Source organism: Rhinatrema bivittatum, chromosome 16 (assembly GCF_901001135.1).
Source record: "Rhinatrema bivittatum chromosome 16, aRhiBiv1.1, whole genome shotgun sequence".
Lineage (NCBI taxonomy): Eukaryota > Metazoa > Chordata > Amphibia > Gymnophiona > Rhinatrematidae > Rhinatrema > Rhinatrema bivittatum.
Window position 1 is genome coordinate 56788444 of NC_042630.1, and position 18794 is coordinate 56807237.

Sequence of the window (18794 nt, forward strand, 5' to 3'; positions counted from 1 at the left end):
TGGTACCCATCAAACCCGGGACAAATGGAAGACTGCCTTCAACACGCAAGATGGCCACTATGACGAGGATAGGGGAAGAAGTGGTGGGGTTCTATTGTTGGCTGTATTTAAAGTGGTATTTAAAAAATGCTTTAGTTTTAATCTTATATGATGTAAAATGTATAAGGATTGTTTTATATGTATTTGAGTGTTGCTACTGCAACTCAATTTATTGTAAACCGCCTTGAAATGAACTTGAAAGTCGGTATATAAAGTGAAATAAATAAATAAAAATAAATAAATAAATATGAATTTTTGATGATGCCATTCAGCCTATGTAACACACCGGTGATCTTCCAAAACGTCATGAATGAGGATTTTCATGATATGCTGCACACCAATGTTATAGTCTACCTGAACCATGACTTGATTTACTCAAAGGACGAGCCCACTCACTACCTGGAGGTTCGGCGTGTCCTGTAATGCCTGCGGGAACACCGGCTTTTTGCCAAATTAGAGAAATGCTTCTTTGAACAAGAATCTCTCCCATTCCTAGGCTTCCTAGTCTCCACCACAAGATTCTATATGGACCCAGAGAAGGTCTCCAGTATTCGGGACTGGCCCTAGCCCTTGGGGATCCAAGTCCTCCAGTGCTTCCTTGGCTTTGCCAACTTCTATAGACATGTTATTCCCCATTAATCGCACTTAGTGGCATCCCTCACTGCTCTCACGAAAAAAGGGGCCAACGCTAGACACTGGCAACCTGAGGCACTCATAGCCTTCGAAGAATTGAAGTGGGCCTTCCTCCATGAGACCTGTCTCCAACATCCAGACCCCTCACATCCATTTGTTGTAGTGGTGGATGCTTCTCACATAGCAGTAGGGGCAGTCCTCAGTCAATACTCCAGCAAAGGGGCCTTGTTATCTTGTTCCTAATTCTCTCACAAATTTACACCAGTGTAGAACTACGGCATCAGGAAAAAGGAGCTTCTGGCTATCTAGATGTCATTCGAGGAATGGCAACAATGGCTTGAGGGAGCACACCACCCCCATCACGGTTTATACCGATCATAAAAACCTGGAGTAGCTCAGCCAAGCCCAATGCCTGAACCCCCACAAGGCCTGCTGGTCGCTGTTCTTCAGCAGCATTAACTTCGTTCTTCGATACCAACCAGTTTTCAAGAATGCCAGAGCCAACGACTTCTCCAAGGCCTACGAGATGGAGGACATGTCTGTCACACCCCAGTACATTCTGGATCCTGCAAAAGTCCTTCTGACCGCTACCCTAACAGTACTCTTAGGGAAGACTGTGGTCCCCCACTGCCTTCACTGAATGTTCCTGGTATGGGTGCACGACTCTCTCACTGCTGATCAACCCAGCAGGGCTTGAATGCTGGAACTTCTGCACCGGTATTACTGGTGGACACAGATGGAGCGTGACATCCGGGCCTATGTCAAATTCTGCCCGACCTGTGCCTAGCAGAAACCCCTACCCGGGTGCCCTTGGGGGCTCCTACAAGCTCTGCTCATACCCAAGGAACCATGGAACCACATTTCAACGGATTTCATGGTGGACCTACCCCCGTCTAATGGAAACAAAGTCATCTGGGTGATCATCAACAGGTTTTCCAATATGGCCCTTCCCATGCAACCCTTGGAGCCCGAACTAGCTCAACTGTTCACACAGAACATTTTTTGCCTCCATGGACTGCACCAACACATAGCAACTGACAGAGGAACCCAGTTCAAAGTTAGGTACTGGCGCTCCTTGTGTAGGAAGTTTTGGGTACAACTGGATTCACTTTGGCATACCACCCCCAAGGTAATGGGAAAGCCAAATGCACCAGCTGCACCCTGAAGAACTTCCTCCACTCATTTGTCAATGACAGACAAGTCGATTGGGCTGCTCTGCTAACCTGGGCGGAGTTCTCCCACAAACTGCACACCCATTCAGCGACCGGGTGCTTTACCATTTCAACTGGTATTTGGGTGACAACCGGTTCCACCGCTACCCATGCCACTCTTGGTGCATTCTCCTGTGGCCCAACTCACTGCATAACAGCACCCAGGCTAATCTCCAATGAGCAGCCGAAGCAGCCAAAAGGGGGTCCAACAAACACCACCACCCAGCTCCTCTCTTTAAGCCTGGAGATCGGGCATTTATTTATTTATTTATTTATTTATTTATTTATTTATTTAAAATCTTTTCTATACCATCGTTTAGTAGTGCACCATCACAATGGTTTGCAGGGAGGCACGAAAATTTCCATTTGGTTAAATTCTTACTACCAAAGTGCCAAAACATTTATCAGTAAGAATTATTCATAATATAGGGTATATGATGTGTGATCTGGATCCTGTCCTTTTATATGATTAATAGGAAAACCATACAAGAATTGAACTGTATACTGCATATCTCTTAAATTAATCTATATTAATGATGATGAATTAAAATAATAAAATATACAATTACACTACTAGGTGATTTAGCTGTGGGTAGATGTTCATTTGCTTATCCATTTAAACTTCATGTTCCCCATTTTCATTGTAAAATGCTTTTTTGAAAAGCCATGTTTTAAATTTTTTTTTAAGAGTTTTAAATCACTTTGTAATCTTGTTTCGAGTGCCAATGAGTTCCATAATGCTGGTCCGGCTAAGGAAAGGGCTCGCTCTTTAACTTGAGTTAGTTTTGCTGTCCTGACTGAGGGGATGGTTAGTAGAGCTCTATTGGCTGATCTAAGATTTCTTTGTGGGACGTGTAATCATAATGCTGTATTTAGCCAGTCTGCTTTTTCTTCTTTGATCAGTTTATGAATTGTGCAAAGTGTTTTATATTGCACTCTTTGTTCTATCGGCAGCCAGTGTAATTCGGCAAGTGTTTGCGTGATGTGTTCCCTTTTGCTTTAACCAGTAAGTATTCTGGCGGCCGAGTTTTGTAATATTTGTAGCGGTCTTATTGTTGAGTATGGTAGTCCTAGAAATAGTGTACTACAGTAGTCTGTGCTGGTGAATATAAGTGCTTGTAGAAGTGTTCGGAAGTGCGCTTGGGTTAATAGGGGTTTAAGCCTCCTGAGGACCATAAGTTTGGCGTATCCTTCTCTAACTTTTTGTGATATGTGTTGCTTAAGGCTGAGTTCAGTGTCAATTATTACTCTTAGGTTACGAGCTTTCTCGGTTAGTACTACTTTATGTCCGGGATGGCATAGAGTCAAACAGGATAAACATCCTGCATGAGACTAATTACAAAATTGAATCTTTATGGGTAGAAATCCCTTGTGTGTTGGGGAAGACTATAGTGATAGGAATATACTACCATCCACCTGGTCAAGATGGTGAGACGGACAGTGAAATGCTAAGGGAAATTAGGGAAGCTAACCAAATTGGTAATGCAGTAATAATGGGAGACTTCAATTACCCCAATATTGAGTGGGTAAATGTATCATCGGGACACGCTAGAGAGATAACGTTCCTGGATGGAATAAATGATAGCTTTATGGAGCAATTGGTTCAGGAACCGACGAGAGAGGGAGCAATTTTAGATCTAATTCTCAGTGGAGCACAGGACTTGGTGAGAGAGGTAATGGTGGTGAGGTCGCTTGGCAATAGTGATCATAATATGATCAAATTTGATTTAATGACTGGAAGAGGAACAATGTGCAAATCCACGGCTCTCGTGCTAAACTTTCAAAAGGGAAACTTCGATAAAATGAGAAAAATTGTTAGAAAAAAACTGAAAGGAGCAGCTACAAAAGTAAAAAATGTCAAAGAGACGTGGTCATTGTTAAAAAATACCATTCTAGAAGCACAGTCCAGATGTATTCCACACAACAAGAAAGGTGGAAAGAAGGCAAAATGATTACCAGCATGGTTAAAAGGGGAGGTGAAAGAAGCTATTTTAGCTAAAAGATCTTCATTCAAAAATTGGAAGAATGATCCAACAGAAGAAAATAGGAAAAAGCATAAACGTTGGCAAGTTAAACGTAAGACACTGATAAGACAGGCTAAGAGAGAATTTGAAAAGAAGTTGGCCGTAGAGGCAAAAACTCACAGTAAAAACTTTTTAAAATATATCCGAAGCAGAAATCCTGTGAGGTAGTCAGTTGGACCATTAGATGATCGAGGGGTTAAAGGGGCACTTAGAGAAGATAAGGCCATCACAGAAAGATTAAATGATTTCTTTGCTTCGGTGTTTACTGAAGAGGATGTTGGGGAGGTACCCGTAATGGAGAAGGTTTTCATGGGTAATGATTCGGATGGACTGAATCAAATCAAGGTGAACCAAGAAGATGTGGTAGACCTGATTGACAAACTGAAGAGTAGTAAATCACCTGGACTGGATGGTATACACTCCATAGTTCTGAAGGAACTAAAAAATGAAATTTCAGACCTATTAGTAAAAATTTGTAACCTATCATTAAAATCATCCATTGTACCTGAAGACTGGAGGATAGCAAACGTAACCCCAATATTTAAAAAGGACTCCAGGGGCCGATCCGGGAAACTACAGACTGGTTGGCCTGACTTCAGTGCCAGGAAAAATAATGGAAAGTGTTCTTAACATCTAAATCACAGAACATATAGAAAGACATGGTTTAATGGAACAAAGTCAGCATGGCTTTACCCAGGGCAAGTCTTGCCTCACAAATCTGCTTCACTTTTTTGAAGGAGTTAATAAACATGTGGATAAAGGTGAACCGGTAGATGTAGTTTACTTGGATTTTCAGAAGGTGTTTGACAAAGTTCCTCATGAGAGGCTTCTAGGAAAAGTAAAAAGTCATGGGATAGGTGGCGATGTCCTTTCGTGGATTGCAAACTGGCTAAAAGACAGGAAACAGAGAGTAGGGATAAATGGACAATTTTCTCAGTGGAAGGGAGTGGTCAGTGGAGTGCCTCAGGGATCTGTATTGGGACCCTTACTTTTTAATATATTTATAAATGATCTGGAAAGAAATACGACGAGTGAGATAATCAAATTTGCAGATGACACAAAATTGTTCAGAGTAGTTAAATCACAAGCAGATTGTGATAAATTGCAGAAAGACCTTGTGAGACTGGAAAATTGGGCATCCAAATGGCAGATGAAATTTAATGTGGATAAGTGCAAGGTGATGCATATAGGGAAAAATAACCCATGCTATAATTACACAATGTTGGGTTCCTTATTAGGTGCTACAACCCAAGAAAGAGATCTAGGCATCATAGTGGATAACACTTTGAAATTGTCAGTTCAGTGTGCTGCGGCAGTCAAAAAAGCAAACAGAATATTGGAAATTATTAGAAAGGGAATGGTGAACAAAATGGAAAATGTCATAATGCCTCTGTATCACTCCATGATGAGACCACACCTTGAATACTGTGTACAATTCTGGTCGCCACATCTCAAAAAAGATATAATTGCAATGGAGAAGGTACAGAGAAGGGCTACCAAAATAATAAGGAGAATGGAACAGCTCCCCTATGAGGAAAGACTAAAGAGGTTAGGACTTTTCAGCTTGGAGAAGAGACGACTGAGAGGGGATATGATAGAGGTGTTTAAAATCATGAGAGGTCTAGAACGGGTAGATGTGAATAGGTTATTTACTCTTTCAGATAATAGAAAGACTAGGGGGCACTCCATGAAGTTAGCATGGGGCACATTTAAAACTAATCGGAGAAAGTTCTTTTTTACTCAACGCACAATTAAACTCTGGAATTTGTTGCCAGAGGATGTGGTTAGTGCAGTTGGTATAGCTGTGTTTAAAAAAGGATTGGATAAGTTCTTGGAGAAGTCCATTACCTGCTATTAATTAAGTTTACTTAGAAAATAGCCACTGCTATTACTAGCAGCGGGAACATGGAATGGACTTGGTTTTTGGGTGCTTGCCAGGTTCTTGTGGCCTGGATTGGCCACTGTTGGAAACAGGATGCTGGGCTTGATGGACCCTTGGTCTGACTCAGTATGGCATATTCTTATGTTCTTATGTTCTTACTTCTTGATCGTTTTTAGGTTTGGTGGGGTTTTGGATTATCTCAGAGTTTTAACGTTTTAGGTGTATTAATTCAGTTTTTTCAATGTTAATTACTAGTTCCATTTGGTTTAGTAATTGCTTAATTATATCTAGGTACATCATTGCTAGGTTTAATGTTTTATCAATTGTTTCTTCTATGGGTAATATTAGTTGAATGTCGTCCGCATATATGTAGTGTATGATACCTAGCCCAGCCAGTAGGTGGCATAGAGGCAGCATGTAGATGTTATGGTATGGTATGGTTAGAGTATGGTTAGGGTATGGTTAAGCACTCATCAAATCCACCTCCGAGTGCTCTCGATGAATTTGGCACCCGAGCACATTGGTCCTTTTATGGTAACTGAGCGTCTGGGCCCGGTCATTTACTGCCTGCGCCTATCCTCCACCTTGAAAATACACAACAGGTCCCATGTCTCCTTGTTGAAGACACTGGTGCGCTCCTGGTTCCACCGCAAGCCACCAGAACCCCCAGATGTGGCCTTGTAAGAAAACCAGATCTATCAGGTAAAGGATGTGCTGGATGTGAGACGCAACCATAGATGCTGGGAATACTTGATTTCCTGGGATGGATTTGGACCAGAGGAGAACATCTTGGAACCCACCTCAAACAGCCTTGACAAAACGCTCCTCCAACAGTACCACCAAGTGCACTCCAGCAAACTTGGCCCTTCTGTGAGGGGGCGAAAAGTGGGGTACTGTTAGGACTCCAGGCCGCAGCAACCCGTGACCATGCCCCCGTAACTGCGCTGGCAGGCATTTGGCCCAGGCTATTTCTTCAGTGGTCCAGGGTGGCCTGGCTCCAAATTCTGCAGCAGCATCTCACCCACGTGGCTCAGGATGCCGCCGACTCCATCCCAGTGTGTGCTCTACTAGGTGCGCGTGTGCGCCTCTCACTCCTTCTTAAAGGGGCCACAACGGGAAACCTTGGCCTGGCCCCTAAAGATGACATAACAGCACTTCCCTATTTAAGCCCAGCTCAGTTTCTGCACTTCGCCTTGACAACAGGTCTTACTTGATCCGAGTGCATTGTTGCTGTGTTCCTGATCCTGAGCTCCAGCTTGCGTTCCTGGTCCTGTGTTCCTGATCCTGAGTTCCTGCTTGTGTTCATGATCCTGCATTCCAGCTTGTGTTACTGATCCTGTGTTTCAGCTTGCTTTCCTGCCTCCTGGTCTCGTCTTCCTGTTCCCGTGTTCTGGCCCCAGTTCCTCTCCTGCTCCTCGGACCGACTTTCTGGTTTTGACCCAAGCTTGGCTTTCTGTCTTTGCCCGTCCACTGCCTCTCCTGACCTATAGCCTGTCTCATCGTGCTGCCATCCACTTCCTGCCATGATCTCTGGCATGTCTCACTGTACTGCCTGTTTGCTGCCTGCCTGTCTTCCGCCAGCCTCGACCTGGACCTCCTGACACTGCCTTATCATCTTCTAGGACTCCTCGATGTGTGAAGACCCACACCTAAGTCCTGCAGGCCCTGACACTAAAGTGCTCAACCTGAGGGGAACATGGGCTGATAAATGTGAAGCTCCAATTGGATCTTCTCCACTAGTACCACCTCCTGGCAATGAGGATCACTGGAGGTTGTTTCTCGGTGGTGGTTCCAAGCCTAATCCCAGTTCAAGAGTCCACATACTCAACACAATAGGGCCATAAGGTGTCTAAATGGAGCTCTCCTGACTCCATTTAGTCCTTAATGTCTAAAGGCATGGCCACTCTCTTAGGGCACTCTAAAGGATTGGCATGCTAATGACTGCTGCCTATTGGTCAAAGGGTGGAACAAGGTATGATGGTGCAGAAGTCCAAGTGGTACTCAGGTAGACTGGAACTGGTCTTTCTGATCTGAAACCAGGTGGAAGCTGATTAGAGAGGCAATTTCACAGATTAAAGAGAGAACAGCAGCAATGGTGTAACTCAGGGAACTGATGAGAAGGAGATAATCTGTAAATGTACCTTCTCTTTCACCTCTCACCTCTTTGGTTACTCTCCCATTATTCCTATTTATTTAAAGACTTAGATTGTATGCCTGTTATTTAAGAAACAGGCATTGATATATATATATATATATATATATATATATATATATATATATATATATATATATATATATATATATATATATAATTTGTTTGGGGGTATATATATATATACAAAAGATACCCCGAAAACAAATTATTGGAGAAAAAGGAAAAAAGCACTTTAGCTTTCCTACAAAACACCATATATCGATTTTTTTTAGTTATATAAAATCTATTTATGTATTACAAATATGTTTAAACAATGATTTCTTCAGTTTTTTTATAAAAACATTCATATTAAATAATCCCTTTAGATAATGTGAAAATTGTCACTTCATAAAAATATCTCAACACCTATCAAAAAACATGTAAACCTCAACCCAACTGTTTATAGCCCTCAGCACTATTCTGCTACTAATCTCAGTCTCTCCCTGAAATGCAATATATTTTCAATCATCTGAGGTTAATCACTTGGTCATCAATAACAGAAAACACCACACTGAATTAGATTGTTTATATGTATATCCACATGGTAGTGCTATTATAACCCTTCAACAATACTCTTGCTTAACTTTTAGACCACTATTTACTGGCTGCACTATAACATGTAGGTATCCAGAATACGTTTAATGATCTCTCTTCTGTAGTGTTCCCCGATTATATTTGTTTTCTTTTCCCAACAAAGGCCAAGTTTCTGGCTAGAGGGTATTCGTTTAAGGCAGTAAAGAGAGCATATAAGCTAGGGCTATATGCAAATCGTGAATTATTATTACAGACTAGGGATGTGAATCATTTTTTGATGATTTAAATAATCGTCCGATATTTTTTAAATCATTAAAAACCATTAGAGTGCGCGATACAATAGAAATTCCCCCGATTTATCGTGAAAAATCATAAATCGGGGATTTGGGGGGAGGGCGGTAAAACGGGCACACCAAAACAATCCCTAAACCCACCCCGGCCCTTTAAAACTAAACCCTTACCTTCCCCCACCCTCCCGAAACTCCCCCCCAAAAAAAGCTTTTTACGAGTACCTGGTTCTCTTATTAATGTCATTGTAGGTGAACACTAGGGTTCAGGATCTAAGGAAAAGGTTGCAACAAAATAGTGAATAGAGACCTGCGCGGCCATACTGAACCCGCAATTTTTCTGACCCACTCCTTTTTGTTCAGGTAGGAGTGAGCTCAGGTAAACTTATTATGACATATTTTATTTTTTCAAAAGAATTCAATTCTTTATATAAAGAATATGTCATAGGCCATATATGAAATGGATGATATAGCAAGATTAAGATTTTTTATACTTTTTATAACATATGCTATACATAAGATATTTTCATGTGGTATGAGGAAGCTAGATTTAAAACAATATTACTTTTGAATTTAAATTGGTAGAGATGAATGATATATCATAACATTCTTCATGTGTTTAGTAATTTTAATTTTATTCACCAATAGAATCAAGAGGTGGGAGTGATTTATTCACTGGTGATTGGTCCTTTTGAGTCAATTCCCCTGAAGAAGCAAGGAAGGCAAAACAAGGGCCTTGTTGGGAAAAGAAAACAACTATAATCGGGGAACACTACAGAAGAGAGATCATTAAACGTATTCTGGATACCTACATGTTATAGTGCAGCCTATAAATAGTGGTCTAAAAATTAAGTAAGAGTATTGTTGAAGGGTTATAATAGCACTACCATGTGGATATAAATATATACAATCTAATTCAGTGTGGTGTTTTCTGTTATTGATGACCAACAGTGATTAACATCAGATGATTGAAAATATATTGCATTTCAAGGAGAGACTGAGATTAGTAGCAGAATAGTGTTGAGGGCTATAAACAGTTGGATTGAGGTTTACATGTTTTTTGATAGGTGTTGAGGTATTTTTATGAAGTAACAATTTTCACATTATCTAAAGGGAATATTTAATATGAATGCTTTTATTAAAAAAACTGAATAAATCATTGTTTTAACATATTTGTAATAAATAAATTGTTATGCTCAGCCTTGTGAAGTCTGGCAGACGAGAGGATGGTGTACCTTGCAGAAGATCCGTAGGCTCTCACGTCGGGTGGCGAGGCAGGGCAGAAGACGAGACCAGATCAAGTGCCAGAGGGTCCTCGCTCACCAGTCCGAAGTCAAATACTGAGGGATCACCACTTGCCAGTCCAAAGTCACACACCAGAGAATCACCGTAAGCCAATCCGAAGTCAGGAACCAGGAACACCAAGACGTAACAGGAACAAGAGTCCAAACACAAGGAACTCACCGAAGCAAGCAGACCTGACGAACAAAGGTCGTTGCCAAGTCGAGGAATGAGCAGAGGAAGCCGCCTTAAATACTTCTTCTGCTCTGGATCATTGGAAGCAGGTGAGTGTCATTAAAGGGATCAGGTCCCTTTAAATCAGGCCAGGGGGTGTGGCCTCGCGCCTAAGATGGCGGCGACCATCTTCGATTTCCTCCACAGAGGAAAGCCAGGAGAACTCCGCAAGGGAGGAGCAGAGACGTCTCCCCTCCCGACAGCCAGACTGCGGACCAGCCCTGGAGCGACTGGCACCGGCCCGGGACGACAGTCAAGAGTTACCGCGGCGGGTCACCGCCGCTTTGGAAGTAGGGGGCCGTGCCCGTGGATGGCCACAGGCATGGAACACAACATAAATAGATTTTATATAACTAAAACAATTTGATATATGGTGTTTTGTAGGAAAGCTAAAGTGCTTTTTTCCTTTTTCTCCAATAATTTGTTTTGGGGGTATTATTTTTTGTGTAATACAATAAGCACAAGTTAAACATAAATACATTGCCTTTTTGGGATTTATATATATATATATAATTTTTTTTTTTTTTAAGAGAGAGAGATTAAGATATATATTACTCTGAGATATATTGAGAGAGAGAGAGAGAGAGAGAGAGAGAGACTCTATCGATAGGAACAGTTAAATGGATGTGGGTTTTTTTTTTTATCATGATTCACTCACTTTAAGGGGAAAGCAACCAAAAAGAGCAGTGGCATAGAGGAGGATGTGGGCTGTTTGCTCAAGAGACGAACAATGAATAAATGGAATGAGAGAGAAGCTTCTATCTCCATTTAAATCTCACCTGCCCTTCCCTCAGCATTCCAGTTGCCAGCTAATGAGATTGATAGCTAATGTTGTATTGCAAGCCACATAACATGTTAGAAGCCAGATCCAAAAATCATTGCATGGTCATGCAGTTTTGGCCACCATGCAATGGAATCACGGTGGCTGTGGAGAGGGGAACTGGAATGGACCTCCACATAGCCAGAAGTCACAAAATTGCATTGTAACCTTCCCCACTCCTGATTGGTAAGTGATACTGTGGGGCTTGAAGGCAGAAGGGAGCTCAGTACACGTGTGCCATAACTAGGAACATAACAAATTGCCATGATGGGTCAGATCAAGGGTCCATCAAGCCCAGCATCCTGTTTCCAACAGTGGCCAATCCAGGCCATAATAACCTGGCAAATACCCAAACACTAAGAAGATCCCATGCTACTGATGCAATTAATAGCAGGGGCTATTCCCTAAGTAAACTTGATTAATAGCAGTTAAGGTACTTTCCCTCCAAGAACGATTACAAACTTATTTTAAACCCAACTACAATAACTGCACTAACCACATCCTCTGGCAACAAATTCCAGAGTTTAATTGTGCGTTGAGTAAAAAAGAACTTTCTCCGATTAGTTTTAAATGTGCCCCATGCTAACTTCATGGAGTGCCCCATAGTCTTTCTACTATCCGAAAGAGTAAATAACCGATTCACATCTACCCGTTCTAGACCTCTCATGATTTTAAACACTATCATATCCCCCTCAGCCATCTCTTGTCCAAGCTGAACAGCCCTAACCTCTTCAGCCTTTCCTCATAGGAGAGCTGTTCCATCCCCTTTATCATTTTGGTTGCCCTTCTCTGTACCTTCTCCATTGCAACTATATCTTTTTTGAGATGCGGCGACCAGAATTGTACACAGTATTCAAGGTGCGGTCTCAACATGGAGCGATACAGAGACATTATGGCATTTTCCGTTTTATTAACCATTCCCTTCCTAATAAATTCCTAACATTCTGTTTGCTTTTTTGACTGCTGCAGCACACTGAACTGACGATTTGAAAGTATTATCCACTATGATGCCTAGATCATTTTCCTGGGTGGTAGCTCCTAACATGGAACCTAACATCGTGTAACTACAGCAAGGGTTATTTTTCCCTATAGGCAACACCTTGCACTTATCCACATTACATTTCATCTGCCATTTGGATGCCCAATCTTCAAGTCTTCAAGAGTAGTTAAATCACAATCTGCTTGTGATTTAACTACTCTGAATACTTTTTATTCATCTGCAAATGTGATAACCTCACTCATAGTATTCCTTTCCAGATCATTTATAAATATATTGAAAAGCACAAGTCCAAGTACAAATCTCTGAGGCACTCCACTGTTTATCCTTTTCCACTGAGAAAATTGACATTTAATCCTACTCTCTGTTTCCAGTCTTTTAACCAGTTTGTAATACATAAAAGGACATCACCTCCTATCCCATGACTTTTTTAGTTTTTTTAGAAGCCTCTCATGAGGGACTTTGTCAAATGCCTTCTGAAAATCTAAATACACTTTATCCACATGTTTATTAACCCCTTCAAAAAAAATGAAGCAGATTTGTGAGGCAAGACTTCCCTTGGATAAATCCATGTTGACTATGTTCCATTAAACCATGTCTTTCTATATGCTCTGTGATTTTGATCTTTAGAATAGTTTCCACTATTTTTTCCTAGCACTGAAGTCAGGCTCCCTGGTCTTTAGTTTCCCGAACCACCCTGGAACCCATTTTAAATATTGGGGTTACATTGTCCACTCTCCAGTCTTCAGGTGCAATGGATGATTTTAATGATAGGAATTAAATTTTAACTAATAGATCTGACATTTAATTTTTTAGTACCTTCGGAACCATAGGATGCATACTATCAAATCCAGGTGATTTGTTACTCTTTACTTTGTCAATCTGGCCTACTCCATCTTTCAGGTTCGTAGTGATTTGGTTCAGTTCATCTGATTCATCACCCTTGAAAACCATCTCCAGAACTGATATTGCCCCTTCATCCTCATTAGTAAAAACAGAAGCAAAGAATTAATTTAGTCTTTCTGCAATGGCATTATCTTCCCTAAGAGCCCCTTTAATCCCTAGGTCATCTAATGGTCCAACATACTCCCTCAGAGTTTCTTGGTTTGGATATATTTAGAAAGTTTTTATTATGAGTTTTTGTCTCTACAGCCAACTTTATTTCAAATTCTCTCAATGTTTTACACTTAACTTGACAATGCTTATGCTTTTTCCTATTTTCTTCAGATGGATACTTCTTCCAATTTTTGAAGGGTTTTATTTTGGCTAAAATTGCCTCTTTCACCTCACCTTTTGATCATGCTGGTAATCATTTGGCCTTCCTTCCACCTTTCTTAATGTGTGGAATACACCTGGACAGTGTGTCTAAGATTATGTTTTTAAACAATGCCCATGCTGTTGAACACTTTAAACCATTGCAGCTGCACCTTTCAGTATTTTTCTATTTTCCTCATTTTTTTCAAAGATTCCCTTTTGAGAATTTAGTGTTACAGCTCTAGATTTACTTATTGTCCCCCTTCCAGTTATTAGTTCAAATTTTAATCATGTTATGATCAACATTTCCATGTGGCCCCACCACCATTACCTCTCTCACCAAATTTTGAGTTCCACTAAGAATTAAATCTAAAATAGCTCCTTCTCTTCTTGGTTCCTGAACCAATTGCTCCATGAAGCAGTTGTTTATTACATCTAGGAACGTACTGTCTCTAGCATGTCCTGATGTTACATTTACCCAAACAATATTGGGGTAATTGAAATCTCAAGAAAAAATGTTGTATCTCAATTTTTTTGTTTTTTTAGGTGCTATAAATTTCTTTGTCTTCTTAAACTTAATATTCACATACACATCATTTGTGAATTTGGGACCTTCATAACACCCATGGTGCTGCAAGTATGCACTTGTGTTTCACACTTGTGTGGGTTCTTTTTAATCATAGGTCCATTAGTCCAACTCTTGCACAGAAATGTTTAACTTTTTTGCATTTTCCTTAAAACTCAAAGAATCGTACTTCCCTTTATTCTTTGTCGGAGTCAGAGGTCCGACGCGTGCGTTTCACGAGCCGCTACTTCAGGGACATCTAGTGCTGACTCACTTTACTTGGCGCACCTCCAGATACTTCACAGGATGCTGCTGCGGAAGAATCTTTATGTACTTTGTAGTAATTTTATCGAGGTCCCTCAGAATATTTCTGAAAATCAAAGCACTTTTAGTTGCATTGCCATTACAACATCACTCATTCACAATTTTGCAATGTGCACATCCTATACAGACTGGGAAACGCCGATCAGGTTTACTTACCGGACCTGTCATCATTTTCTGTCTCGGCATGTAGGCAAGTAGCTGACCGAGAACGAGTATGATTTATAGGCTAATTCACTGATCTCACCTGATACCAGACTTAATCATGATTTGACCTGGAAATCACATAAAGTGAAACCACTTGATTTCTTTATTAAGGCCACCCAGGGTGATTGGTTTCAACTGAAAAATCAATTTCTGTATATTTCGGAAACCCAATGATCGTGACAATTTATTACGATTTGATAGCTTCCATCTGGCTAGTTTTAAAACCAACTTGCCAGTCAGTCAATTTCTCCGCTTAAGGAGACTGTGCATTGATCGCAATGAATTCAGAAATCAAGTTAAGCATATGGCCAATTGATTTCTACAACGGGGGTATCTGGTGCACTGTATTAAAATAGCATACCGAAGAGCCTTATACTCAAATAGGGATTATTTATTCCTACAAAAACCACTGGGGCAAGATTCAAACCCACAGACTGTTGTGGTTAGATACACATTGACATCAACCTCTATCAGTAGAGCCATCAGGAAGCATGTGAGAGTTTTCAGCAGATCCATCCTTTATTCAGTCAGCCATTAAGAATAGCATGCTCTGGAGGCAGAAATATTAAGGACTACGTCGTTCACACTAGTTGCTATAATCCTCCTGAGAGTTTGGGGTCATCAAAACCATGTATTAGATGCATGTGCTGTCCTCTCAAATCTACACAGTCTGATATTACTACAGCAACAGGCCGAGTGATAGCCCTACCTGAGTTTTCTTGCCATTCCACATTTGTGGTCTATGCTATCTTTTGCCCATGCCCCTTAACATATGTTGGCATGACAAAACATTAAGTAAGTATCCAGTTAACAGAACATAAGTGCTGCCTAAATACAGGCAGGCTTGAAGAACCTTTGGTTGCTCACTTCAAAGAGTGTCAACATGAGTGCGAGGCTATCAAATGGACAGTTTTAGAAGTCATAAACCCACATTGGAGAGGGGAAGATAGAGTGAAGAGGCTCAAACAGTGCAAACAGAAATGGATTTTTCAGTTGAAATCAGTCACCCTGGGTGGCCTTAATAAAGAAATTAAGTGGTTTCACTTTATGTGATTTCCTGGTCAAATTATGATTAAGTCTGGTATTAGGTGAGATCAGTGAATTAGCCTATAAATCAGACTCATTCTCACGGGTCAATACAGTAAGGCCGCGTTAGAAAGAGTGTGGCAGTGCCGGGCGCACCCTCGTTTGCCCCACGCACTGTTCTGATCACATACTGCTCGATACTCTATTTAAATTGCTTGCAAATTCAAGCCGCGTCTGCAAAGCGTTAGGTGAAGAGTTAGGCCCGCGCAACCCATTTTACTGTATAGGTGCTTAATGCAGCGCCTATACAGTATCCTGGGTGCGCTGGTACCTGTCATTTCAAATGTCATTTCAAATGACATTTGAAATGACAGGCACCAGGAAGTGGATCCCAACTTTAACCCATGAAAACCTAAAAACCGAAAATCCCCTCCTCCCGAAGCGGCTCGACAAGTGCCAACTTATCTTTTGTTGCTTTTCAGCCCCTTCCCTTCTCTGCTGCCCTCCGGAGGGGGCAGCCGGCGGCGAAAACGGCTCGGAGCGGTCCACCCCCCTGCGCAGGTCCCGGTTCTCCTGGAGGAAAAATCCTCCCCCCCCCTCGGAGAACCCAGCTGGGGTTGAGAGGCGCGAGTACTGAGTAAATCCCCTTCCCCAGGGCAGTGCCCCCGACAGGGGCTGCAAGGTTGTGAGGGAAGCGAAGCGTACTTTCATTGGCCTGAGTGCCCGTCAATTTGGGCGCTCCAGCCAATGAAAGCACATAGATGGGCATGCGTGACGTCACGGCGTGCATCACGCACACCCTTCTATGTGCTTTCATTGGCTGAGCGCCCATCAATTTGGGCGTTCCAGCCAATGAAAGCACATAGACGCCAATGAAAGCACATAGACGGGCGTGCGTGATGTACGCCGAGATGTCACACGTGCCCGTCTATGTGCTTTCATTGGCTGGAGTGCCCAAATTGACGGGCGCTCAGGCCAATGAAAGTACGCTTCGCTACCTTGCAGCCCCGGTCAGAGGCACTGCCCTGGGGAAGGGGATTCACTCAGTACTCGCGCCTCTCAACCCCAGCTGGGTTCTCCGGGGGGGGGGGGGGAGGATTTTTCCTCCAGGGCACTGGAGGCGCTAGGACGCCGGTTCCTCCCAAAAGACGCTGCACATGGTCGCGAGGGAACACTGCAAGCCGCTTTCGCCGCCGGCTGTCCCTCTGGAGGACGGCAGAGAAGGGAAGGAGCTGAAAGCAACAAAAAGTAAGAAAACAACAAAAAGTCGCTTGGGGAGGAGGGGATTTTAGGTTTTTAGAGGTTTCCTTTTGGGGGAAAGTTTGCCGCCTACCCTTACCCCTGCCTCTAGCGCAGGGGTGAGGGTAGGCGGTAAGTTAGCAGGTTAAATGTGTGGTAAAACGGCAGGGTAAAATAGCGATAGTCGGGGCGCGCATTACTGTATGGGAGGGAATAGCTAATTCGATCGTTTACATTTAATATACATGCCGCATGCGGAAGGGGTTACCCGGGGATTTAAAGAGGCGGTAAGGATGGGTTAAAGGGGATAGTGTATCGCAGGAAGGGCTAACGCGGCCGGAAAGTGAGTAGAAAGCGGGTTAGGAGCGGGGTAACCGCGGCCCCACTTTACTGTATCGGCCTATCAGTCAGCTACTTGCCTACATGCCGAGACAGAAAATGGTGACAGGTCCGATAAGTAAACCTGATCGGCATTTCCCAGTCTGTATAGGATGTGCACATTGCAAAATTGTGAATGAGTGATGCTGTAATGTCTATGCAACTAAAAGTGCTTTGATTTTCAGAAATATTCTGAGGGACCTCGATAAAATTACTACAAAGTATCTAAAGAATCTCCCGCAGCAGCACCCTGTTAAGTATCCGGAGGTGCACCAGGTAGAGTGAGTAGGCACAAGACATCCCTGAAGCAGCGGCTCACGAAACGCACGCATCGGACCTCTGACTCCGACAAAGAACAAAGGGAAGTACGATTGAGTTTTAAGGAAAATGCAAAAAAGTTAAACATTTCTGTGCAAGAGTTGGACTAATGGACCTATGATTAAAAAGGACCCACACAGGTATGAAACACAAGTGCATACTTGCAGCACCATGGGTGTTATGAAGGTCCCAAATTCACAAATGATATGTGTGTAAAAATTAAGTTTAAGAAGGCAAAGAAATTTATAACACCTAAAAAAACAAAAAAATTGAGATACAACATTTTTTCTTCATGTTACACAGATCGTTGTTCTGTGGATAAAGAGACACATTTTTTATTGGTAATTGAAATCTCCCATTATTATTGCACTGCCAAATTGGTTAGCTTCCATGTTTTCTCAGCATTTCATCATGTGTCTGACCATTTTGGCCAGGTTGATGCTAGTATACTCCTATCACTATACTCTTACCCAACACACATGGGATTTCTACCCATATAGATTTGACTGAGCATTTAGTCTCTTGAGTGATCTGATTCCTGTTGGATTCTATAACCTCCTATACATAAAATGCTACACCCCAGCAAGTTGATCCTCACTTTCATTGCAATATAATTTGTACCCTGATATAGCTCTGTCCCATTGGTTATCCTCCTTCCACCAGGTCTCTGTGATGCCAGATATGTCAATCTCATCATTTACTACTATACACTCTAACTCTCTCATCTTACTTCTTAGACTTCTGGCATTGGCATACAGACATTCTAAAGTGTGTTTTTTATTTGTGTTAACAACCTGCTTTTCAGTTGATAGGGATAATTTGGAAATCTTTAGCTCAGGTGATTTTTTAAATATAGGCACATGGACTACCTTTGCTTTTATTGGAACCTCTCTGTTGGGATGCCCTAACTCTCCTGTTTCATTAATATTCTTCCAGGATACATTCTTCCAAACCATGCACTGCTGAGTGACTGTTGGCTTTCCCCCTTGTTCTAGTTTAAAAGTTGCTCTATCTCTTTTGTTAAAAGTGCCAGCAGCTCGATTCTACTCTCATTAAGGTGGAGCTCATCCTTTCGGGAAAAGTATCCCCTTCCTTAAAACTTTCCCCAGTTCCTTACAAAACTGAAGCCCTCTTCCTTGCACCATTGTGTCATCTACACATTGAGATACAAGAGCACTGCCTGCCTCTGGGGATTTGCACGTAGAACAGGAAGCATATCAGAGAATGCCACCCTGGAGGTTCTGGATTTCAGCTTTCGACCTAAAATCCTAAATTTGGCTTCCAGAACCTCTCTCACATTTTCCTATGTTTGTGCCCACATGTACCACAACAGCTGGCTCCTCCCCAGCA

General features: G+C 42.0%; 1 protein-coding gene across 1 annotated transcript in view; it reads right to left on the bottom strand.

The window, feature by feature from the left end:
• Positions 1 to 18794, bottom strand: part of LOC115077713 (vomeronasal type-2 receptor 26-like) — a 133110-nt gene that overhangs the window by 56482 nt on the left and 57834 nt on the right. The gene's annotated exons all lie outside the window — the stretch shown is intronic.